Genomic DNA, 27,791 nt, shown 5'->3' on the forward strand with positions numbered 1-27,791 from the left:
GATGCTTACGTCCACAGAGCTGCCCTGTGGAGGAGATCGGAACAACTGTTCGTCTGTTTGGGTCACCTAAGAAAGGGTGTCCTGCATCTAGAAAAAGGATGAGCAAGTGGGTGGTCGAGGCCATCCCACTTGCTTATGGTTCGGCCCATCAGCCTGCACCTTTGGCTGTAAGGGCTCATTCCACCCGGAGTATGGCTGCTTCTACAGCTCTTCTTTCAGGAGCTTCTCTTCAGGACATTTGTGATGCGGCAGGCTGGTCCTCACCGCACACTTTCGTTAGATTTTATTCCCTCGATCTTAGCTCCACTCCCGGGCTCAGGTTCTCTCGTCGGTTTGTGTCTCCTAATGACACACGACGGGGATTTGGTCGTATGGGGATGTGGGTATTGCGTTCCCACTGCGATTTCACGCAGCGGTAGTCCCTGAAGGGGAACGTCCCGAGTTACGTATGTAACCCTAGTTCCCCGAAGGGACGGACGCTGCGTGTCCTGCCATACTCTCGGCATCCCCTTGGGTCGCTGCTTCAGTAACTTTTAAGCTGGCGTATTGTGTACTCAGGGGATATTTATAGCTTCCTGGTCGATGACGTCACTCGCCGTACGCTCATTCTCTCCATTGACTGATTTCATTCATGCTTCAGACGCGTCACGCTGAGGGCTTTCCCACTGCGATTTCACGCAGCGTCCGTCCCTTCGGGGAACTAGGGTTACATACGTAACCCGGGACGCTTATTGATTGTCCAAGATGGTCTAAATGTCAGCTTAGGATATTTTAGGCTGTTCTAAAACAGTTCTTAGCATCTCTATTATAAAACTGTTACAGAATTACAGTATTTACAGTGCAGTGATAAATTTGGCAGTTGATTTGATATTATTGGAGATGTGTGGGTTATTGGAAAGGAAATCTGAGGGGACATCAGTGAGAGATTGCTTTCCTTGAGTGTGCTGAGATTCTGTGTGTGATTGACGCGCAGCAGGTGGAGGGGCGTCTTCTTATCAGGTGGCCTCAGGGACAGGGTCAGAGACGCAGTGCTAGTTCGATTAAGAGACAGTGTCATAACTACACGCCCAACCGTGTACAACAGATGGATTGAGGGGATCTTCAGGGAGCCCCATGTCTTAAAGTTTCATCGAACGAGAAGCTCCTCCATCTGTCGTTTGCCTACTAAGGCATGTCGTCAACTCACAGAGCAACATTTGTTCTCCTGTCTGTTTGACGAAAAGTGTCCAACTGTAGATTCATCATTCTACAGGTTTGCAGCCTGAAATGTATCTGATATTAGGGTTTGAACATTACTATCTTTTATGAAAGCAATCAACTTTTTTGTGCAAATTTTGTGTAATGTTGAAAAATAAGTCTGGCGGAAAATGGTTCATGAAAAGACAGGGCTGTGTGATATCCCATCATTCTCTATGGCAGCATGAGAATGATAAAATATTTTGGTAAGATTGATTACACACCAATTATTATATACTCTTAGTTTTGTTGCATTAGTGCTAAATGCTTACTGATTTTATTGAGAAAATAAAAATGAGAGCACAGCAAGCATTTTATTTAGACTAAAATCACATGAACACACATCATACCATAATAACAATTTCCTAATTTGTAAGTAGAAACTTTACAAGACTGCTTGAATATGAAATAGTCAGAATAAGTGTCACTTAATTTGATACAAAAAAGAAAGACTCTGAATTCAGCACAACGATGAATAAAAAATATTGCGAATTCAAATGTGAAAGAGAAAAGTGAGAGCGAATTCAAAGGCGATTTCAATTCCCCGCATATTGATAGTGGCTCCCTGATGCCTGCAAATTATATACAGTAGAATCGCTGTGGTAGATCGTCAATAAGATTACATGGGTGTTTGAATATGAGATTGCAGCCTTTTAACGATTAATCGTGCAGCTCTAATTCAAATAGATAATTTAAAATTATAATATTATTTTATAATATTACAGTTTTAACTGTACTGTATTCAAGATTAAAGAAATGCTGCCTTGGTGAGCATGAGCGATTTCTTTCAACATCATTAAAAAAAAGTCTTAACCTCAAACTTTAGAACGGTAGTATAAATACATTTTTCTAATATACTTCTGATGTATTCATATACTATAAAAACAATGTTGTGTATATAGAGTTAAAACCAATAGACAATATGGTGCTGAGATTTGGAGGGATTTTCTCTGGGTTCAGTTTAAAGTGCTAAATCTGAGTTAACTCATAAAAAGATAAAACAGTTCCACTCTCTACATGTTTTTGATATTTGTTCAATGTGCAGCTTTAAACTACTTTTATAGTGTAAAGGGCTATTAAAAGTGAACACAGGGAGCTAATTTCTTCATTTTTATGTTAACGTATACGTTCACAGCCAATAACCTCAACTAAATCGCATCTGCTTTGAAAACAGCAATGCGAGATGCTTCTGGAGAAAGACTTAGAAGAAATCTTTGTGGATGAGAGATTCTGGTCCTGGTAATCAGACAAAAGTGCCTGTTTCAAAGATGTTCTGTGAAGAAAGGACTTAATGCCTCCAGCTGAGAGGGACCAGTACATAAGAGTTTGTTCACCCACCACTCAAAACGTCATACACTGTAAACCCTAATGTTTTCTTTACTTAAACAATCAAGTGTACTTGACTAAACATTACTTTAAATTTTGCATTTTGGCCCTGTCACTCAAAAATATAAGTTCAAATAACTAATTTACCTTCAAAATACATAAACTTAAGATTTCAAGTGCTGTGAGCTCAAAATCATGATTAATCCTTACAAAAGGTCATTTTCACAAATGTTGTTTTCTTGACTAAAATGATAATACATTCATACATGCTTTCTTCAAGTGCAATGTGTCATTCTTATTTTACCAGAAAACAAATGGCTTTCATTATATTACAATTATTGATCGTAATGTAAATAAACTGATTTTTATTTATTTATTAAAAACCTGATACTTTAAACTTGATAAATAAACTTTAATACCCATATACAAGTGTTTTTGTAATACTGGGGGTTGCACAGTTTTCACTCAGTAGCCTTTTAATACAAGCTCATACATTTGTAAAACAGGTGCACATATATGCCACATCCCTAAATGCATGAAAGAGTTCCTCACAGCCACCTCCCAAGTCTCATTTAAAAATATAAAAATAACAGAAATACAGCGACGACACATTATGTTTAATGTTAAATCAAATTCATTTCAAATCGGTTTAATTAAAATGTCTCTCTGGTCTTCCTTTGATGCGATTGGCCACGCAAGCAGTTCCGCCTGGCAACAAGAGAACTTATGCACTGATTGGTTGATTACAAAATTGCTGATTTTCGCATCGTCTGTTGCTGACACCACCAGTGCTAAGTTCAAGACGGGAGTTTTTCTTTGTGTACCATTCTCGGTAAGTACAATATTTAAGATATAAAGTTATTTTGTGTGACTTTTAAAAACTGAAATATGTTTAGCTATTTAAATCCTTGCACGGTTCTGTAATAAAAGAGACCGCAGCCATAACGTTAATTACAATATTTCCTGATCAAACTTTTCCAACATAATGTTAGCCACTAAGTTAATTAACGTTATTTTATTGATGGTTTTGTGATGATATGATAACTGCGATATCAAACGATTCTTTATTTTCTTAGTAATGGTAATTAGTAAAATATAAACTTAATCATTGTGTAATCGTGTATTTCTCACCAAAAGAACATGGCAGCTAACGTTAGTGATGGTTTTATTTCTTGACAACCTCGACATTAACAATATTTTCCTCATGATTTTGTGATGGTATGATTATTGAAATGTCAACAGCTTATTTCTTATTTTACCTGTGAGATACATACATATTTGATTATCTTTTTTTCTGTGCAAGAAAGAACATGGCAGCTACTGCTTAGACCATGTGGGTTATTTTTCCCGGGCAAACTTTGTCAGTTTCACCAGTAATTGACAATATTTTCATGATACATTTCTGATTCATTGAGAAATCGACTTATTATTTCCTAATAATTTAAAGCATGTCTATGTGCATGCTAATGGTATGTGACCTGCCCTTGTCTCCCCCAGATCTGCTTGGAGTTCAACAGAATTACTGGCAAAAACCTAAAGCAGCAATTCTACGAGAACCTTGATAGATATAGTCCATGGTTCATGGACCTTTTTAAAGCCAAAAGAGGGACTCCTGGTCAGTACTTGGCTAACTTTTTGAATCAAATAAAGGTTAGTAATTTTGTCTTATTTAAGATAACTTAAAGAATAACTTTTACTCACCCTCAAGTTGTTCCAAACCTGTATACATTTCTTTGTTAACGCTGAGCACAAAGGAAGATATTTTGAACAATGTTTGTAATTGAACAATTTTGGGTACAATTGATGTTCTTAGTATTTCTTTTTAGCATGTAGAAGTCAACAGTGGCCCAAAACTGCTTGGTTACAAACATTCTTCAAAATGTATTCTTCCTTTTTATTCAGCTGAGCAAAGAAATTTATACAGGTATGGAATAACTTGAGGGTGACTAAATGATGACAGAAATTTCATTTTGGGGGAACTATCCCTTTAAAAGCATTTAATTTGGTCACATTTAATCTTATAGCCTAATCTCATAAAAGTGCTTCAAATATATTGTTTAGTTGTTATTTGTTCTGGCCAGAGGTGGAAAGAGTAATAAAATATTCTACTCAAGTAAAAGTACTACTACTTCAATGAAATTTTACTTAAGTACAAGTAAAAGTACCGGTCTAAAAATCTACTCAAGTAAAAGTAAAAAGTAGCTCATTTAAAATTGACTCAGAGTAAAAGTTACTGAGTTACTTTTTTAACAGCGGGGGTGGGGTGGGGGACCCTCCCGTGTAGGGTTGTAATGGTATAAGATTTTCACAGTATGGTAACGTCTCAGAAAATATCACGGTTTACAGTATTAATCAATTGTTAAATAAATAAACTGTATTATTAAATTATGGGTATTATTATTATTATCATCAGTTAAAATGACAGTTAAATTAATGAAAACAGGATTTTTTTTTTGGTTGAACAAATGCTTTTATTATAACAAACTTGAAATAATTTGTTTGTTTATTAAAATTTCAATAAAACATGTCTAATCAATTAAATTTGATAATTAATAATGAATTAGATTAACAACTTATTTTTAACATTAATAATTTATTAAAATGTTTAAGAATAATATTGTCCTATGAAATGTATTTTATTCAGAAAATTAATGTTTCTTTTTATTAGGGGTGTAACGATATTCGAACCAAACCGAAGAACCGCGATACAGAACCCACGATTCGAATGGCGATACTCTCATGGCGTACCGAACACGCCCCGCCCTGCAAGCTACCCCGGCCCCGCCCAGCCCGGCTAATTGATTGGACCTGGAATCAGTGTTGCCAAGTCCGCTTATTATAAGCGACTTTGGGCTTGTTTTTCTGTAAAGTCGCTTACAAATATTGGTAGTCGCGGGTCGCGTTTTTTTTTGGGCTTGTTTCTAAAGTGTAGTTGCTTATTTGGGCTTGTTCTCAGCTCGTTGTCAAGCAGATATTTTCTATATGTTATTTAAACGTAGGAGTTTGTCTTGCCTGTTCCCTCTGTCTCTCCCCTTTCCCTATACACAGAGTTTTTTCCCCACCCACATCCTGCTTCTAATTGGCTCTGACCCAGATGGCAATAAGTACTAGCCAATCAGAGGCAGAGCAGGGCAATCGGTTTTTTTTCTGGTTAGGAAAACGTCAGTGAGTGACGTTTAAATGAAAATACGTGCGAGTCGCGACTGTCGCGACTGATGGTGACTGGACTGTAGGAGAGTTTTTATATATAAATTAAATTTTAGATATTATAGATATAGATATTATAGTTTAATATTGTTTAACCCTTTAACTGTCACTCCCCCTTTTATCGCATGGACATGAAAATCACTATTCAAACTTAAATGGTTGTAATTCAAGAATGCTTTCGAATATAGACCTATGGTTGGTCTTGTTTTAAAGAAGACATTTGCCAGATTAATGTTGAAATGAAGTATTATGAAGTTATGAAAGTGAAACAGAAAAAAAGTTATACAAGTTTGAGTTTATGAAAATGAACAATGTAAAAATATCATTATTTATATTTTATATAAAATATATATATTACAAAATATATTTTACTCTAAAACTGCCAGAAAATGTAAGCCAAAAATCTGAAGAAGTTGTGTTCCAAATTTTAGGTTGATATCTCAAAAAATGAGCTTTCAGTAAGATTTTATTTGGCCGCAGTACCAACATTTTTCACTAGATGGACAGCCAAGCTTCATTACAGAACAAAAATAAACTACCGTGTGCACAGTTTTACAAAACTAGGCACAGTTTACCAATCTGTCCACATGGATGTAAATTGACAATCTGTACCCACAGTTTAAAACTATCTGTCACCACGGATTGTAACAGTAGCGGTAGCGCGGAGTAAACGCGAGTAAACGCGAGTAAACGCGATCATCTCTTCCTCAGTTACAGAATAAACATGAATGGACACCTGAAGATATGTTGAAAAATACAGTATACTTACTGAAAGGCATCATAACTCGTGTAATCGCTCAATCAGTGTTTCATCAGCGCAAAGACGTCAATAAAACTGCATAGCTTGTCACTAGCATTATATTTACCTCAGCAGGCTAGTGATTAAGTGTCCACAACTTGTTGGTTCCTAGAGAAATGAACTCTTGCACTAAATAAATGCACAATATTATCCTATATATTATATTCTACTTAACCTGTTAATTATATCTTGATTATTTAAAGTACGTTTAAAATATCTTTAATGAAAATGACAGCAACTGTGTAAATTATTATATTTCAATAACAAATTAGAGTAAAGTTAATGCAAAAACTGACAAAGACACAATTTTTTCATTAAACCACTGTTTAATTTTTTTTTTTAGCTTTCTAAACCGAACCGAACCGAGACATCAAAACCGTGGGAAAACCGAACCGTCAGTTTTGTTACACCCCTACTTTTTATGATTTAATCCAAATATATTATCAAAAACGGTGGTAGGCTAATCAAATGTAAATTTAAACTTGTGTCCTTTTATTTTTTGGGGAAGCGCTGCAAAAAAAAGATTTACTAAATTAAACCATGGACAAAAAAAAATATTCCTATAAATAATGTTCAAATAAAATGTATTATTATTGTTATTATTATTATTATTTTGAGAAGTAGGCTACGTTCTACTGTATGCCTACAATAGTAATATATTTCTGTCATAATTTCTCCTAGTAAAACCGAACTTTTATTTTGACGGTTTGTGAAGACCTATAATAGTGTATTTGACAATGGATTTTCTCAAATAAAATTATGAAAATGCTCATTAGGCGTTCTCTCAGAGCAGCTCTGGAAATGTTCATGTATTCATATCCTCAAATTGTTTGTGAGACGCTGAAAACACCATGAACGTCACGAGTACTTCAGTATGTAGTAGACAAACGCAGCTCAGCAGAACAAATAGGGTTAACTTATATATTTACTTGCAGTATTTTTGTGCTTAGCTTAATTATCCACAGACCATGTCGCGATTGGGTTTATTGCACAGTTCTACTTTCCATGTATTCATCCATCCATTATTTTGTATGTTTTACGTGACATCTGCATTAAGTGAATTCCATTTTCATGACTGGATTCCGGGATTCCCTTTGCATCACGTAAATCGGGACATACCTTTATCTGCAGGAGGGATGGTGTCCTATATCCTCTTTTTGCAGCCACTTTGCGTCCACATTTTTTGCAAATTGGATATCTATCCTCGAGGACAACCACGCTTTTTTTCTACTTTTCATACTGGCCATAATTCGCTTGGCGCTTAGCTTTCAGCTTCAGCTGGGTCTGCGTCACCTTTTTTGCGCGTTTGTTCTCCCGCCCTTCAAATCAATTCAGTAGTTTCCGGAGTGTGTGATCCCCCCCCTTGTATTATTATTTTTTACTCAGTAACGGATATGATTTCAAATGTAGCGAAGTACAATACTTCAAAGAAAACGTACTTAAGTAAAAGTAAAAGTACAGATTTTAAAAACTACTTTAAAAAGTAGAAGTACACAAAAAAACTACTCAATTACGTAACGCGAGTAAATGTAATTCGTTACTTTCCACCTCTGGTTCTGGCACTAATGGAATTTCGTGTTTTCCTCTAAAGTCTGCCCAGCCAACGGAGGTCCGAACCCTTGTGATTCGAGGACTACCTATCATGCTTGGAGATGATGACTCCTCTTTCTTCAAGTCATGTAGAAAAGTAAGTTCATCTGTTCTTAACCTGTTTACATTAAAAGAACCACCTGTGCTCCCATTAGTCTAAGCATTTGAAAATCATGTTGATTTTAAAGCAATAGTTTACTCAAAAATGGAAATTTGCAGGAAATGTTCTCACCTTCAGACTATTCAAGATGAAGATGAGTTTGTTTCTTCATCTGAAAAGATTTGGAGAACTTTAGCATTACATCACTCACTCACAAATTGATCCTCTTTAGCAAACAGGTGCTCAAACTCATTCAAACAACTGATAAAAACATCACAATAATCCACAATTAATCCACACGTTCACTCTTAGGACTCTTACTTACAACACCCGTTCGCTACAGAGGATCAATTTGTGAGCAAGTGATGTGATGCTACAGTTCTCCAAATCTTTACAGATTAAATAATAAAAAAAACTCTTCTATATATTGAATGGCCTGAGAGTAAGTGCATTTTCATGTTTGGGTGAACTATTCCTTTAAAATACAAATGTGGCTTCAAATCAATAAATTGTCATTTATACTGCATACTTAAAAAAAAAAAGTATTGTCTTTGCCAGAAACATGTACATTTTCATAAAGTCAAATGCATACTTGTCCATATAATTTGGGATTAGGGTTAGTGCTTTGTATTTTTAATAAATCTAGTGCACGTTCTGATAAACATGCATTGATAAACATTTGATTCCTGATCGCAATACTCTATTTATGCCTGTTTTTTCACTAGGTGTCTGATCAATCCAACTCCAACCTTGATGTGCCAGTGAGCATCTTATTTGAGGACACTGAACTCCAGCCCCCCAATTCCTTGCATTTAACTTCTACGATTGGAATAATACTTGAAGGTCAAGGGGTGATGGAAAAAATGCAGGACCTCCCACAGGCTATGTGTCTCTTCTTCGGTCTGATCTATGCTCTAGAACTGAATTACCCAAAATCACTTGACAACACGTTTGATTTTATCCATCCACGTTTGATTTCATCCAAATTTTAAAATTTTAAAAGAATGTATACTTTACGTTTACATGTTCAGTACATTAACACAAATGTGAGACTTAAGTGTAATGTTTAAGTGATCAAAGTTGTACAATTGATGTAGTGCACTACTTAATGTTGGACTTTGTTGCCACCTTTAGAGTAATGTACATCATTTCCATTTCACATTTTGGTCAATAAAGTCTCAAAGGATCAATATGTTGTTCGTTGTTTTATTTAAGTGCAGTGTGCACAAAGCTTACTGTCAAAAATAATAACTTTTAAATTTAGAATTAAATTCTAATTTCAGTCAAATTTTCTCGTTGAGTTTACTTAAATATACAAGTACACTTGAAATTAAAACTAAGTTAAATTAACTTTATTGTTTAAGTACATTAAATAATCATCAAGTTTGGTGAACTAAACAATTTAAGTCAAGTCTACATAAGCACCAAGTTAAGTAAACTTAAATATGCACGTTTTGGGAAACCCCATTACTCAATTAAATTGAGGGAACGAGTTTACTCAAATCACTTGAGTTCAATCAACTTATTAGGGTTTTCAGTGTAAGAGATATAGTACTTCACTGAAGAAAATCTAAACTGCCATTGACTGTTTTGTAATATATTACAAAGGAATGTTTGCTGTGAAAAAGATCTGTAACTAAATAATTTCATATTTCATATTTCAATCTCACTCAAGACCACATGGTTAGACAAATAAACTAGAATCGCAAGAATGTGTATATTGATGCAATCTGCAGTGGAGGCTGAACACTGTGGTGGCACATGTTGGATTCATCAGCTGAGTGTTTTGGTGTGTGTGTGTGTGTGTGTGTGTGTGTGTGTGTGTGTGTTTTTGGTTTTTCCTTCTTACATTAAGTTTGTTATGCTCATTTTCTCAAAGATTTCATTTTTCTGTTCTTCAGACTACACAGGCAGTTCAAAGACATCCCTTTCAATTCCGCAAATGTCCTCAATTATGAGCAGCCTATCCAGTAACCACTAAACAGACACAAGACAAGCCTTCCCCTTTCATTTCAATCTAATAATAATTTCAGAGACATTTCAACACTGTTCAATGTTTAAAAAAAGGGCGGGCTTGCAAAAGAGTGACCCACAATTTAGCTGCCAGTGAAATGTAAGAGCAGTGCCCAGCGTTTGCTGATGATATCAGCTTCTCCGACTCAATTGAGCTGCGGCAGTAAGTGAGATGGTTGATAACATCATGTTCTTAGCCAGAATTGTGAAACTGCAATAAGTGGAACACCAAGAATGAAATTACAAGATGATTGTGTCAACAGATCTCAGTCTTAAACAATTTGCACACACTGGTGTTGGGATAATAAAAAGAAAACAATCGACAAAAACAGATCAGCATTAATGTTGTCATAGGTCAAGTGCTATTTTGCCGTCACAGTGCAATTGTAGAGAAATAAAGTCACAATTGCAAGACTAAAGTACAAATTGTGAGTTATAAAGTCTAATTCTGAGAAAAAAAAAGTCAGCTCACAATTTTCTCGCATTTGCGAGTTTATATCTCACAATTCTGACTTTATACAGTAATTCAAATTGCGAGTTTATATCTCCCAGGGTCTGACTTTACAACTCGAGTTTATATCTCACAATTCAAAGAAAATAAAAGTCACAATCAAATCTTTTATTTTTTATTCAGTGCCGGAAAAAAAGATTCCATAGTTTCCTACATTGGTAATAAGACATTTTACTTGAGCACAAAATCGTCATATTAGAAATTATTTCTGAAGGATCATGTGACAATGAAGTCTGGAGTAATCATGCTGAATATACAGGAATAATTACATTTTGAAATATAGGCTACTAGTGAAATACTGAGAGAAGCAAAGGAACAACAATTGTGGGAAAAAAAGCACAATGTGCACCTGGTAACAAACACATTAAATCAAAACACAAAACACATTGAATCATGATTTGTTACTCCCAATCATTTGTGCCCCTTAATCACTTCTAATTGGCTGGAAGATGTACTTCCTGTTGGGCAAAGAGCACAGGCCAGCGGCTTTCAGCACAGTCAGCAGGGAACGGAGTGAGAAGAAATTGCACAACAGGCACAAAAGTTGCTTGTTCCAGCTGAGAATAAAACAAACTCCTTCATCCAACAATGAAAAAGATATAATCCACGAGCGGCTGTACTCTGCGATTTAAATTTGCCAGTTGACATCTATCGAGCCTTGTTTATTCACCTTTCACTTTAAAATTCAGATCATTACAGAGCTACCAGTGATGAATTGCAATGACAAGAATTTGCAAATCAAACCATAAGTATTTCGCAAACATGAAGCGCTACAATGACTTACAGCAGAGACAACAGAATTACAACACCAGGGAGTCGTAAAGTAATCCAGCAGGAGCTTGTGCGTCACAGGAAGGTCGAGTCTAGCCCTAATCCTCTGTGAATCACAGATAATGACATGCCTTTAAAGACGCAGTGTTTGAAGCTCTCATAATCGCTATAGAAAACAGCCCATTTTTCGAGATGTGTAATTAACCCAGCCTCTGTGAGGCATATCAAGCTTCCTATAGAAGTTGTCTGATCTCTTTCAAAGTTGTCCATCAACTGTCAGTCAGTGCACGTACGCCGACAGCCTCTTCAAGCAGGAATTAGCGCACCCTTGTCTGCTTAACTACCTGTGCAAGACGAGAAGGCCAGGACAGGAATTTCAGATTCTCTGCTCAGTTCCTGACAACTTTCTCACAACTCTTTCAAGGGCCTCGGAGGTGAGATTGAATCTTTGAGTGAAGGTCTGGTTGGACAATAGCCAGACATGCCATCCTCAGTTTCTCGGCGTGAAGAATGAGGCTGACAAAGCATGCAAAAGAAATCCCACATGCATGGAAGCATGTCAGAGTGTGTGATCGCAGGCCAAATGGAGATATAAAAATAAAGTAACTTGTAGGTGAAACAGTAACTTCACTTTGTGTGTTTAACTGGCAGTTGTATAGTTACATAACAATTTCGTAATTGATCACCACAGTCTGTGCTGAGCTTAATGAGTAAAAATAAGCCCTTTCAATCTAACTAAAGCAGTGAACAGCGATTCTCAGCTACAGTTGTGCTTCTATTTTTGCCACCCTGGTGATAATGAGAGAAAGATCAATAGCTTCTCGAGGGGTAAAACCAGAGTGAGCAAACGAACAGATACATTGGCGATGTTTGCTTCGCTGGGAGTTTTCTATTTCAGCACAGAGGTTAAATGAGGTGTAGAGACAAATGCTGGACACTGGACTCATGTCTGGGCTGTTTCACTTTTACTCAAAATCCAATATTTGGATGACTCTAAACACTTTTAGAAGGCAAAGTGAGTTGTTTTAGAAGCTTAAAAGAAAGAAGAGAAACAAAAATGTAGCCCAAGGTCGATCCACTGCAGGCTGGTTTAAGATGGTTCTATCAGCGTCAGCGGTGTTTACTCAATTTAAAAGTTGTAAAACAGCAGTTTGAAGTTTTCAAAGTGAGGTCCAGGGACTTCCAGTGGTCTGAAGAGGATGCTTAGGATTCTTTAGACGAAGAAATTTTAATATTTTCTAGACAATATTTCAATCATTTAATTTAGTACAATGACTACATGAAAATATAAATGTCTTTATATTTTTGTAAATGCGTCCCTTAATGCGTCCCTTAAATATGAAGGGCATCTTCATATTTAGAGGTCTTTAGCACACAAAGTAGAGACGTACATTTGGGTATTCCTTAAGGTAAATACAACTGCATTTAAAGTTGCCTTCATTTGCTATTCAAATGTATGCACCTAACTGGACACAACATCAGCATCTTAATTAACAGGGACAATCCCACTGGGATAACTCAAGGATTGTCTCTTGCTGGGTGTGAATATACAAGCTTTTAGCTACAGTATCAGTCCAGCTCTTGATCCACAAGGCTATAGTTTTCACATTTAAAAAAGATCAGCAGATGTTTCTAATAAGAATATATGTGCTCAATAAAAAATAGCTATAGCTTATATGCACCCAATGAAACCTTTCAACATACAAACAGCCTTTAAAAGTCTGACCACTAGATAGTAATCTAGAGCAATACTCAGTACTCTCTTTCTTCAGCAACACCAACATCTGTTTAGCAGCTTGAGGAGATAGAAATGTCTAAATGGCTCGTTCCTGCGGGACAGCATCTACACAGCAATGGGCATGAATCACTGAGACTGTGCCACTCCTCATCTGGCACGTCCCTGATGCATGAGAGCCCAGGGAAGATGCCAAATTCATACTGCCCATGGCACTCATACCCAAAAACACACCATTCCCTGAGCTACACTTTTCCATCCAGTCACCACTGGGACGGTTGTTCCATATCAATGCCAGTCTGAAACTAAATGAACCAATTCTGGTTCCCATATTAACCAAACACTGGTTCATAGCTGGGTGATTATTTTATCATAAGAACAAAGAATAAGAAAAGCACCAGATCCTTCACAAATCCTCAACACACAATTCTTAGTAGGGATGTGCAAAATTGTGACTAAAGGTGTAAAATTGAAATGATGTGAAGTGAAGTGTTGCTATGTATGAAGCACAGCTCACACAAAAATCGCTTTCAAACCAAACGGCTTTCTATTGGTCAAAGTAGAATATTTGCATAATTAGTGGTCCAGACAATCAAATAACAGAATCAAAACAGTTGTATAAATGTACATTTAGTTATTATATCGCTCCCATTTGGGTCATCGGCCAATGTTGGCTATATGACATTTATTACCTTATATTCTAGTCACTAATTAACATTTGATTTTTGAACGACTAGCAGAAGTTGTGTGATTCCCCCTGAAAAGAAATGGAGAAGGAAAACAATGTGTAATTATGACCACAATAAAACCAATAGGGATCAGATAAATTGATTGCAAAATATCCGTCAGGAATCTTTGGTTATTGTGGGATTAAACTAAGCACAGTAAAGCCAAAAGTATACTACTAGGACACGTGTACAGTTTCAGTATATTGGATCTGTGCATTAAGTGTCACGGTGACAGCACTGTGTTTTTAAAGCTAATCAAATAACAAAAGACAAAGAAATTTTCTGCTGCTTCACTGCTCTTGACTGATTATCTCTTGTAACAATAATAATGATCACTTTTTATTTGATTTATACAGTGACAATTATATGCAGTGTTATTGTACATTTGATTACTTAAATCAATTTCTGCACCTGAAAAGTACAGTTCCTTTTCAGTCGCTCACGTTCAACGTAGTCGACGTGTCGACTGAAAGGCTTCACGCTTAGGGAGCCTGTCATCTTGGGAGTATTGTAAAAACGAGCCAATGCACATTGGCGTGGGAGAATTGCATAACACGCTCCGCCCCGCAGCGCGGTTATAAATACGGAAGTGGATGCACGCACCAGTTGTCTTTCGCTTCGGAGCCGATCGGTGTCGATGTCTATGTTCTTCTGGAAGACTCTCCTACTGCTGGTGTTTCTACAGCGCGAGTGCAGCGTTGATCGCAAGCTTCTGAGCTCTCAACTGCTGTTTTAACGGCGTAAAATTTCTGTGTTTGTGTTTGTTGATGGTGGTTACAGGGCAAAAAAGTGAGTGCTTTACTGTTTCAGTTAGCTGTTACTGTGTTGCCGCGGTTATATTCCCCTATGTGCTCCGGCACTGGTGACGAGTCCCAACACACGGGTGCATTTGCATCTTTCTCAAGATGTCATTCCCCAGTAAGCCTTCTTGCACAAACTGTGCTGAAGTCAGGAGATGTAGCAGGTCTTGCTAGTTTCCCCTTATTGGCCCAACAAGAACTCTCCTCTCGACAGCCCTTCCTGACTCCTTCCTCTGAGTACATTCTCAGGGATGGGGCATGATGGCACCCGCGTTTAGACCTTGGAGAGTTCCAGGTCTGGTTCTAAAAAGAACGGGACGCGGAGGTTCTGGTTACTACCGCAAGAATTTCTATGCCGTAGAGACCATCACTTCTGTGAGAGCACACTCTCAAAAGATGAGGCACGCTCCGCTCCCCCTTAGAAGTGGAACCTATTCGTTGAAATGAGTCTTCTCTCCGCGTGGAGATCCCGAAGATGTTCGATCACTTCAGTACTTCTTTCTTGCTAATGGGTTGGAGTGAGGGCTGTCTCCTCCACCTCAAAATGTTGCTGCCTCTGTATTGACGCACATCATGATGCAGTGGATACAAATCTGCGGGAAGCACGACTTCATCTTCAGGTTCCTGAGGGCAGCAAGGAGACTGAATCTGCCTTGCGTCCCCTCTTTACCCTCTTGGGACATATCTCTGATGCTACTGCACTGCAGAGACCTCCCTTGAGCCCTGCAGGCAGTGAGTAAAAAATCCTGTTTTTAGAGAAACAGTTCTCCTGCTTGCTTGGTCTCTATCTAGAGCAGTGGTTCCCAAACCTGTCTTGGCGACCCACCAACACTGCACGTTTTCTCTGTCTCCCTAATCAAACACACCTGATTCTACTCATCAGCTCATTAACCCATGTGATTATGAGCTGATGAGTTGAATCAGGTGTGTTTGATTAGGGAGACAGAGAAAACGTGCAGTGTTGGTGGGTCGCCAAGACAGGTTTGGGAACCACTGATCTAGAGGGTAGGGACTTGCACGCATTTTCGGTCAACGAATCGTGCCTGGAATTCAGGCCGGCTATCTCTCATTAAATCTGAGACCCCGGCCTGGATATGTGCCCAGGGTTCCTACCTCTCCTACGGGCCAGGTGGTGAGCCTGCAAGCGCTGCCCCGGAGGAGGCAGACCCAACCCTGGCTTTTCTCTGTCCGTCCACTCCATTGCAGTTATACGTGCTCAGAATGCACGTGGACCTCAGACCAGCTCTTGTCTGTTACGGACACCAGCAGAAGGAAAGGCTGTTTCCAAGCAGAGGTTGGCCCACTACATGTGGTTGCCTTCATTTTGGTGAAAAGTTTTCACAAGATGCATGTGCCTACCTAGGTGGTGAGCTCCTCCTGTGTGAGAGTATTGCTCCCTCCTAGGTGTTGGCACAGAGAGCCTCGCTAAACAGTTGTTAAATAGAGTCGGGGGCTGGGCGACACCTATCACGTTTGCTAGAGAACTAGCCTATGTGTCGAACCGCTGCTTCCTGTGGACTCCGTTCACATGAAGCAAGTTTCACTCTATGCCCGGTTCGAAGTGTCGGCTTGCTGTGCCATTCCCCTCCTATGGACTGGATACGTGCGCAATTCTTGCTCCAGTGAGTTCCCCTTATTAGCCGAACCCTGTCGAGTTCCTCCATACCCTTCAGCAAAGGATTTGTGGAGCGTCCGAAGCCAGGCCTTTCACTCATATGCACCGGTGGAACCTGTGTTAGGCTGGGACCATATGTTGTGATCCCTACAGCGATCCCATATGTGTATCCTTCCACGGTACGGCTTCCTGCGGCGAGCCAGTGTCTTCCCTCGGCAGACCCTGCTCTGCCGTCACTGTCTGGTTGAGTCTCCCCCATCATAGACTGGAGCCACCCCAGTGACATTCCATATTTTGTATTGCCCAGTAATCCGCCCAGTCCATATGTGTATTCTCCACATGTTACCACCCTACGGGCTGAATGTGTGGTCTTGTGGAACAACAGTGACTTCCCTGGCCTAAGCCCTGTCCCATCTCCGCCTCAAATAATGCGGGGGGATCAGAAGGCTTTTGTCTAGGCACTGGAAGGTGGCAGCACTAGTGGCGTTTTAATTGGGATCCCAATTAGTAGACACGTCAAATGTGAGCGACTGAAAGGGAATATCTCGGTTACGTATGTGACCCTTATTCCCTGAAGGAGGAAACAGAGACGTAGTCCCGTCGCCACTATTGCTGGACCACAATTGCGGGCACCGCTCGGCTCCTCAGCGAAAAACAACTGGTGCGTGCATCCACTTGCGTATTTATACCAGCGATGCAGGGCGGAGTGTGTGAGGCAATTCTCGCACGCCAATGTGCATTGGCTCGTTTTTACAATACTCGAAGATGACAGGCTCCCTAAGCATGATCCCAATCAGTCGACACGTCGACTACATCTCCGTTCCCTCCTTCAGGGAACGAGGGTTACATACGTAACAGAGACGTTAGCCTACGTTCACATCGCAAGCCTTAGTGCTCAATTCTGATTTATTGCTATGTTTTTGTATAGCTGTTCACATTGTTGTTTTAAATGAGGCCAATAATGGTCCCGGACTGACCAGTATGCGCATAAGAAAGATAAAAATACGTCACACAGCCAACGGTCACTGTCATACGGAAGTAAACACGGAGGACATGATCTGCAGTGAAAGCCAGCGAAGTTATGCACAGGCTAAATAAAAAACAAGACAAGGATGCGAAAAAAGAGAGTTTTTAAACATTTCTGATATTAGCCCTCATGCTTTGCTTGTAAAGCGGTCACTGTAATACTTGTGAGTTCTGACACATCACTGTCCTTCACCGACTACCTTTCGCAACGGTCTTGATAGTTTATCAATTACTAAGATTACTAAGGCTTTAGGCAGGTGAGGTTTTTTTCAGTGTTGGAGCCAAACTCTGCAGGACAGCGGCTCTCTAGGACCGAACTTGCCTACCCCTGATCTAGAGTGACGTTAAGGGTAGCATGAATTCCGATCTAATTCAGAGTGAGGTTGCACTGCAAAACTTCTGACCTGTATCGAATTTAGGACCACGTATGGAAGTGGCGCAAATCAGAATTGAAAAGATCATCAGATTTCTCATCAGATTCATGAGAAAAACAGATCTGAGCCAAAAGAAAAAGCCTTAGACTTACCTGAAAAATCTGAAAAGCACAGTTTATTTTATTTGTTTCTTTGCTCTATTGTATTTATTTGTAAACTTAACAATATGTTGCACTGTGAGTGTACCTGAGGAATGTGGGAACATAAGCTTAAGCCGTGAGGAGACGCAGGTGTTGAGGACGGCCTAGACGTTCTACCCACCAGCTCTTTTAGGAAGAAAACTACTTTCCCTTTGAAGAAATTGATGAAAAGCAGATGAGAGAGTTAACCTCCAGCCACACTTGCCTGAGTCTTTTGATGTCTATCAAGGCATGTTTATTCACCTTGCATTCATGCAACGAAAATCTCATTTTAAGGAACAGAGGGCAGACCTGCCAGGCATTACAGGGAACAGATAAAAGCAGATAGGAGGTGTCCAGAAGAAATGGCTTCCTGTGTTATCTTATTTTAGGACAAATTAGCTCCAGTCAGGGGAGGTTGTGCGGGCATGGAGACATCATGCTGCATTATATCACCATACATGTCGGGAAAATACGGCATAGCTATTGACATAAACAGCAGGCTTGACATTATCTATCACAGATAAATCTGCTGCATCAGGGGAAACAGATCTAAATACTAATGCACCACTTGAAAGCATCTAATTGAGATTATCAATGGAGTATCTTTCCAATCGGATAGAGATTTTGAGTCATTTCATGCCCATGAAGAAAAAAATACTGGCGTAGAAATACAAGCAAACACCATTTTTTAACAAGCAGGCGTGGTAAAAGAAGCCACTCATGTATATATGTGAATAGTGTTTCATCTACTGCTGTGCTTGTTTTCTTTATCTGAAGGAGGAAGGGTGATCGTCAAGAGGAAATTCAAGAATTATCCACAGAGCATCAAGAATCAAGAAAATATGTCAATTAGCCAAATGAGACTTTCAAACGGACATAATGAGTGTAGTAGGCCTTCACATTTAATAGAATAATTAATAAAGATTACAATTAAAGTAAAATAAGCACGGTCCCAGCTTAAGAAAATAAGACTAGGGAGCTGTGGATCTTAAAATTTAACATATAGGGTCTAAAAAATTAAAGTTGAGGAAATCATGCGAGGAAGACCTACTATGTTGCGTTCTGTTTTAGTTTACTCGGCAGTCGTCCGTGAGGGGTTGCCGCTTTACTTTCATTTTGTTGTTTGTTTATTTTATAATTAAAGTATTATGTTGAACGTTCGCCAGTTCCTTCCTCCTTCTTCCCTTATGAATGAGGTTTGCTACAAATATTTTTTTAAGAATATTTTTGAATATTTTTTAATGTTATAGAAAAACATTGCATTCACTATGGCAGGGGTTTTCGAAATGGGGTCTGTGTTCCAATAGAGGGCAACAATGGAGTATTTGTCACGGTTAATTGATTCATTGATTGTTGAACTTTTTGAACAGGCACTGTAATTTGCTCTGGCCCCCTTCCTGCTCACATGAGTGATGAGATACTTAGTAGACTGTGCTCACTCAATGGCTGGCTGTCTAAGTGGTGTCCGCAAAATAATATAGAATTCATGGAAAATTGGAAAAGTTTTTGGGGCATACCTGACCTGTTGAAAAGAGATGGTATTCATCCCTCCGGGGATGGTGCTGCTCTTCTCTCTAGTAATATGGACCATAGTCTTAGAGCTCAATCATGACAATCTAGGTCTCAGGTCAGGAAGCAGACAGACTGGCTAAACCGACCGTCTGCTAGCTGTCTCGCGTCACTGAGGTCAGATAAATCCCATCACATAGAGACTTTCACCTAGATATCATCATATAGAGACTGCGTCTGTTCCCTGAATTAGGGCATACAAAAAACTCCTAACCGTATTTAGGGGTAAAAATTTAATTGATGTTTAACAAATAAAAAGCAGATATAATACGGATGTATAAGCGATAAAGCTCCGGTTGCTGAAAATTCTATCCCTTCAAAAGCACTTATTGTTAATCATATGATTACAAATTAGGCTATAACCTAGATGTGCTGTGTTTGACAGAAACCTGGCTAAAACCAGACGATTACATTACTTTAAAGGGCACCTATTATGCAAAATTCACTTTTACATAAATGTTTGAACATAAATGTGTGTTGGCAGTATGTGAGCAAAACCACCCTAGAATGATAAAAATCCACCCAGTGGTTTTTTTACAATCTCAATAAATCATAAGCACTGTCTCAGAACGAGCTGTTCTAAGATTCGGCTCAGTGTGACGTAGAATTGAGCAAGCCCCACCGACGTGGTTTGATTGACAGTGTGGTTTTGGCATAGACCCCGCCCTCGGTGATCTGTACACCAGCCTCCATTGTTTCAACGACAGCCGGTGTTCTGACGATTTGTGCTGCCTTGTCGAAAATGTCTCCTAAGAAACATAACTGTTCTGTTGTGGGATGTAATAATGTTCATAGTAGTTTTCACTTACTTCCGACATCAGAGCCACTGAAAACGCAGTGGATGGATTTTATTTAGGAAGGAAAGGCGCCACTTAAACTTCCAAAATACATTTATGTGTGCGCGAATCATTTTCTGACAGACTGTTTTGTGAACGAGGGTCAGTTCAAAGCAGATCTTGTTTCAAAGCTAATCCTCAAGTGTGGATCATTGCCTACTGTTCGCGATCCAACGTCACCTCCAGTAGAAGTAAGGGTATTTTATGATTCTCGAGCAAATAGTCATTTCAGTCGATGTCAGCCAATTAAACAACAAATGCGTCTAAAGTTGTTGTCGTCGTCATAGGATGTCTGTGTAATAATTTCAACCTTGTTTGTATAGTGTGTAACCACACGTTTATAAATATAATTTTTAAAGATATTGTATTAAAAACTGTGCATGTTTTCTGTAAAGACAAGACATCAAAATTGCTGTTTCATCCGTCTTGTAACCTTCCATACAACAAATAGCGTCAGGCAGTTTTATGTCACGTATTATTTTTTGCAACAATAACAGATGTAAATATATTAATACCTGTTCTATCCTCTTGCAGCATATATTTTCTTGTTCTGTAGCCATCTTCTCACATTTGCCACATAAGCACCTGTACGACAAGTAATGTAAACATGACGCAACAGGTCCGTCGCATAAATGTAATTTTGTTTGTACGTAGCAAACGTTATCACAGTAATTGTGTTTGTAGTTTCAAAAAATTGCGCCAACGTTATCACAGTTTGTGTGTGTCTGTGTGTGTGTTGCACATACATAATTGCAAAGGGGACGCGATTACAACTCTATAAGTACATACATGTATCAAATAACCATTCCGAGACGTCCTGGTCCATTCTCATTTGTGTTTCTTCTGCCGGAGTCTCTTCATCATCTGGGTCTGATTCCGGTTCAAACATGTACGGCTGAATGCCATACAAAACAGCGCGTCTCTCACTCACTCTCATAGGCTTGGGCGGTATCCAAACTTTGATACCGTCAAACCTCCTCCCTATTTTACCGGGGTATACGGTATTACCGTGACTAAATAAAAATTCTGACATAAGGCTCAGACAGCGTCACCAAACTGTTGGCTTGTGCCTACACTGTTCAGAAACTGAATACCAGATCGGGCAAAAATAAATAAATAAATAAATCAAGGCCAACCCGTGCACTTTGTGTCTGATCCCGGCTGACGGCATTAAATGTAAAATGATCCGGAGCCCTATTTAGACTCGACTATTTTTAATAAGTGGGCCGTTATAATATGGTTGCGCCAAATCATTTTTTAACCCAGGTGCTGAGGGGGTGGTAGATATAAATACTATTTATAAATGAGCAAAAATGGGACACTTAATAATATTTAATTATTTTAATTATGACAATTGTATTCATTTTAGTAATTAATTTAAATTAAATTAACAAGCAAGAAGTGCATTTGTAAATCCGGTGACACGCGTCCATTGATTTTTATTAATACAACTTTTCTGTCAGTGCTGCAAAGATTAAGTTGACGATCGCCATCTCCTAGTGAACGTGCATATATAGAGAGAAATGCAAATCATGGATTACATAATCAGAAGGTATAGGCTAGCCTTTTTCTTTTCGTTTTGAATTGTTTAGTTTAAAGAAATTGACGATTGACATCTCCGTAGTGAACGCGCCTATAGAGAGAAATGCACATCATGGATTAATCAGAGAGTATGCTGCCTATATTTATTTTCTTTTTGAATTGTTTCGTTTAAAGAAATTGACAAATCGCCATCTCCATAGTGAACGATAGAGAGAAATGCACATCATGGATTACATAATCAGAGAGTAGGCTAGCCTATTTCTTTTCGTTTTGAATAGTTTCGTTTAATTTGATGATCGCCATTTCCGTATGAACGCGCATAGAGAGAAATGCACATCATGGATTAAATAATCAGCGAGTGGCCTATTTCTTTTCGTTTTGAATTGTTTCGTTTAATGAAATTTCAAGCTTTATTTAGATATAGGCCTATCTGTCATGTCTGCGAGACATACACTGAGTTTCGGTTAATTTATGATGAGATTTCAATACAAGTGACCGCGGCGCGCCAGTGCATGATCATGTCATGATTATGTTGTCTGCTATATTATCTTATTTATTAAATCCAGGCAATTGGTTGATAAAAAAAAATTAAAATTAAGATAAAATTTATACAAAACGAAATTCACTTTAAAGAAAGGCCTTTTACAAAATGAAACTTAAGTGGTCAATGTCTGACTCCCGATGCATCCCATCTTACTCGTGCTGTTCAGTTTTCATTATCAACGTAAAAAAAATAACATTATAATATTTTAACACATATAAACTAATGCGCTTATTTAATGAACTCGGGGCAAAATGCATCCTCGCAGCAGTGAGTGGGTGGTTGTTTCGGAGATGCGACATTAGGTTAGAGGTGTTTCCATCTCTCGTGGTCACCTTTTTTATTGCAACATTTACAAATTGCCTCGTCAGTATTTACCGCCTCTCCCTTCTCTCTCTCTCTCGTTCTCCTCCACACTGTCACTTGATGACAACTACATAAGCATTTTTAGGCATTGAATAAATTATATTTATATATTATATATAAGTGCCGGTAATAAACTGATACCGTTGCTATTTTAAGACCCCGCGGTATACGATATTACCGAAATACCGCCCAACCCTTCACTCTCAACCATTCTGCTTCTACTGACTGTTTATTGCCATAAATTTGCAAGTTACGCCCTTATCCAAAGGCTGGGCAGGGATATGCAGCTCATTGACATTTTCTCAATGACATTTTCAAATGGTTTTAATAAATTAATTGTGGGGTATTTTGTGCTGAAACTTCACAAATACATTCTGGGGACACCCGAGACCAATATTACATCTTGTAAAAAGGGGCATAATAGGTGCCCTTTAAATGAGTCCACCCTGCAAGATCACTGTTATAAACATGAGCCTCGTCTGAAAGGCAAAGGGGGTTGTTGCTGTAAATAATAGTAATATCTTCAGAATTACTGAGAAGTCTAGTTTTAAATATAATACTTTTAAAGTGTTGTTGCTTAATATAACACTAGTGTAAATGAAAAATCACGTTTGAGATTTGTGCTGGCTACTGTATACAGGCCACCAGGACACCATACAGACTTTATCAAAGAATTTGCTGATTTTCTATCAGAGTTAGTTCTGGCTGCAGATGAAGTTCTAATTGTTGGTGATTTTAACATGTAGATAATGAAAAAGATGCATTGGGATTGGCATTTAAAGACATTCTGAACTCTGTTGGAGTTAGACAACACATGTCAGGACCTACTCAATGTCGTAATCATATTCTAGATCTAATATTATCGCATGGAATCAATGTTGATGCCATTGAAATTCTACAGCAAAGCGATGACATTTCAGATCATTATCTAGTCTCGTGTATACTTTAGCCAAGGCTACAAAGTCGACTCTGTGTTACAAATATGTTAGACCTATCACTTCTGCCACCAAAGATCGCTTTATTAATAATATTCCTGATCAGTTTCATCTCTTCAGCATCCCATATAGCTTAGAAGAACTTGATATTGCGACAGAAACTTTTGACTCTCTCTTTTTCAGCACTTTAGACACAGTTGCTTCTTTGCGCTTAAAGAAGATTAAAGAAAATAGTCCAATGTCGTGGTACAACTAGCCCTTAAGAGACCAGCCAGATAAATGGAGCACAACTGGAAGAAAAAAAAAACTAGAGTTTTTATTTTCACATTTCATGGAAAAAGAGCAAGACTGCACACAGAGGCCTTAAAAGCTGCTAGATCTGCTTATTTTCAATCATATTAGAAGAAAATAAACAAAACCCTAGGTATTTATTTGAAACAGTGGCTAAATTAATGAAAAATAAAGCTTCAACCCCAGATGTTTCCAAGCAGCACAGCAGTAATGACTTTATGAACTTCTTTACTTACAAGATTGATAAATACAGGGAGAAAATTATAACTATGCAACCGTCTACTACAGTATCGCATCAGGCAGTGCATTGTAGTCTCCCTGAGGAAAAATTTGATTCATTCATTGCTATAGGAGAGGAAGAATTTTCTAAACTCATTAAATCATCTAAATCGACAACATGTATGTGAGACCCTATACAGACTAAGCAATTGAAAGAGATGCCTCCAGAGGTCATAGATCCTCTTCTTAATATCATTAATTCATCTTTGTCATTAGGATACATACCAAAAACTTTTAAGCTGGCTATGATTAAACCGCTTGTTAAAAAAACGCAACTTGATCCTACAGAATTAGTCAATTACAGGCCAATCTCGAATCTACCTTTTCTGTCAAAGATAATAGAAAAGGCAGTATCCTCACTATGTTCCTTTTTAGAAAGAAATGGTATCTGCAAGGATTTTCAGTCAGGATTTAGACCCAACCATAGTACTGAGACAGCTCTCATCAGAGTCACAAATGATTTGCTCTTATCATCCGATCATGTTTGTATCTCGCTATTGGTGTAACTCGATCTTAGTCTTGCATTAGATACCATTGACCACAACATTCTTTTAAATAGACTTGAAAATTATGTCGGCATTTGTGGAATTACATTAGCATGGTTTAAATCATACTTATCTGACCGTTATCAGTTTGATGCAGTAAATGAAGAGATGTCTTATCGATCAAAAGTTCAGTATGGCGTACCACAAGGCTCAGTACTAGGACCGTTGCTGTTCATTCTGTAAATGCTACCCTTAGGAGATATCATTAGGAAGCATGGCATTAGTTTTCACTGTTATGCTGATGATACTCAGCTCTATATTTCTTCACACCCCGACGAACCTTACCAATTCACAAAATTAACGGAATGCATGGCTGATATAAAAAACTGGATGACTAGTAATTTCCTACAACTTAATTCTGAAAAAACAGAGATTCTAATTATTGGACAAAAAACGTCTCAGGTTACGTATGTAACCCTGGTTCCCTGAGAGGGAACGAGACGCTGCGTTGAGATGCTTTGGGAACGCTCTGTGTGATAGCGTCGTGAAGCACGTGTATAATCAGTACAGATTAAGTTTTTCCTGATCTGGGGTATTAAAGGTGGAGGACAGAAGGCCTGCTGCACAAATGACCCGCACATTTAGTAGGGATCTAGAAATACAACCCGACCTGGGGTGAAGAAATACTATCACCATAGCAGGTGCAAATCCAAGTACGTGCAGGCCTCAGCCTCATGTACCACGGAGAAGACGAAATTAAGGATCTCTCCTCAGAGATAACCCAGTAAAGAAACATTCATACAGAAATCAAGTACTGTACCCATGGGGCAGAAACAAGATTCAGAAGGCGTTCTCTGCACCAGGCAGAGAACAGCATATTTAGTCTTCTCGTGGAGGAAGCTCTAGACCTGAGTATGGTCTCCACGACCTCGGTCGAGAGACCTGAATCTATGAGCTGGGCACCCTCAGAGGCTGAGCCCACAGTATCCACAACTCACGAGCTCCCAGGAGCAAAGATATCGGGAAAAGCGTAAGGTGTTGAGGCAACCACACCTATTACATCACATCCAGTCCAAGCGGAGCTGGATGCGTGAGGGAGAACCACCAGGGCAATGCATTGTACAAGCGATGCGAAAGGTTGTCTTCTAGTTTGACCGAAGTTCTCCCTAAGAAGCTCCACCACCTCGGGGTGAAGTCTCCATTCCCGGGGCCACAGCCCCTGCCTCAACAGGATATCTGCTCTGATATACGAGACCATCAGTGTGTTGTCCGGACCCTTCACCGAGCAACCACTCATGATTGCCCCCGACTTGTGAGGGAAGCATCCGTCGATAGAATTATGCGTCGACAAGAAGCCCCCAACACTGGGCCTGGGCGAGGAACAATGAAGTAATGGCAGTAAAACCCTGACTGTCTGCCGGGAGGAGGAACCCCTTCTACAGCTCCTTTTGCAGAAGTGTCAGTACTTCCTGCTCCATAACCAAAGCCTGCTCGGAGGATCGTATGGGGACGCTGACACCTCGGTGCCCTGAACGGCGAACCGGCAGGGAACAACCGAACTGGCAGCGCTGCGACCCTCCTCAGAGAGTCGCACCCCAGAGGGCGCCGAGGAGAAACGATTTCTCAAAACCGTTCCTGCCCCGGAGGAGCCCTCAGAAGCCTGATAGCCTCATTTTTACGACAGGACTTCCTGTCTAAGCTTTATTAGAGATGACGACAGTCCTCAGATCTTGCCTACCTCTAAATAAATTAGTTCCTACGACCCTCCTCGGAGGATCGTATGGGGGCGCTGACACCTCGGTGCCCTGAACGGCAAACCGGCAGGGAACAACCGAACTGCCAGCGCTGCGACCCTCCTCAGAGAGTCGCACCCCAGAGGGTGCCGAGGAGAAACGATTTCTCAAAAACCATCCCTACCCCGGAGGGGACCACCTGTCAGGGCTTCCTATTTGTCCCAACCTTTATTTTTTTTTTTTTTTTTTTTTTTTTTTTTAGAGATAAAATAGTCCTCAGATCTTGCATATCTCTAACTGGCTAGACTGCTACCGCCACCCAAGTCCCCCTCGATTGTGGAGGACCCAAATGGCGATGCTCGTTTTGCACTCTGTGCTGCGAGGAGCTTAGTAGACCGAGACTGCTCCGCCCAGCAGTCTCAGGAACATTAGATTGGTGAGGAAGAAACCTCTGGAACGCCGCTGAATGGTTTATTTCTTAGTTTTTTGAAAGCGGAGCGTCCAGAAGAACAGACATAATTTTATCTTATTTTTCTTTATTTTTAAATCAGAAAATCGTATATATATATATATATATAGGACGAGGAGGACGCAGAGGAGAAACGATTTCTCGAAACCGTCCCTCCCCAGTATAGTTTATCTGTTTTTGCACGACGCAATTCTCGAATAGCGTCAGTGCTGACAACCTCACATTCATCCATGTCTTTATAATTCACCCACCAGCGCTGCCTAATAAAATTTTTCTTTATTTATTTAAGATGGCTGGTGGGTAACGTCGGGGTTAAAAATGATGACGCCGACTCGGGAGAGAGAAAGCTAGCAAGCGTCTCTTTAACCCGAGGCACTGTCATACCATAATAAAATAGAACCCGGCTTATTCCACGATCTCGACACCTCAGTGTGGTGTGGAGATAGGGAAAAACCGGCAGTCCCCGACGAGGAGGCTGAGATACAGAGGTTTTCTGTTTTTAGATATATTTCATCTAATAAACTCTCTTTTTCACTCTCATAATGTTCAGCTGGCCAGAAGTATTTAACTAGCAACAGCACTAGATAAACTTTCTTTTAAGCTCCTCTTTATTCAACAGAGTTATGAGCTGACTTATTTATTCATTTATTGCAAACTCAAACATCTGTCTTTATCTTAATATCTTTATTTGTTTTGTTTTCTTTTTTTAAACAAAACACTAACGATACCAAT

General features: G+C 39.2%; 1 protein-coding gene and 1 long non-coding RNA gene across 3 annotated transcripts in view; one reads left to right on the forward strand and one right to left on the reverse strand.

Moving 5' to 3' along the window:
- sdk1a (sidekick cell adhesion molecule 1a) overlaps positions 1–27,791 on the reverse strand; it is a 391,713-nt gene that overhangs the window by 267,776 nt on the left and 96,146 nt on the right. The window lies entirely within an intron of this gene.
- LOC143722480 (uncharacterized) lies at positions 2,901–9,378 on the forward strand. Its single transcript, XR_013196903.1, has 4 exons — positions 2,901–3,394; positions 4,060–4,177; positions 8,160–8,255; positions 8,984–9,378. It is a non-coding gene; the product is annotated as an uncharacterized LOC143722480 (long non-coding RNA).

The sequence above is a fragment of the Siphateles boraxobius genome, unplaced genomic scaffold, assembly GCF_051911475.1.
Source record: "Siphateles boraxobius isolate OS27281-9 unplaced genomic scaffold, OSU_SipBor_1 66, whole genome shotgun sequence".
Taxonomy (NCBI): Eukaryota; Metazoa; Chordata; class Actinopteri; order Cypriniformes; family Leuciscidae; genus Siphateles; species Siphateles boraxobius.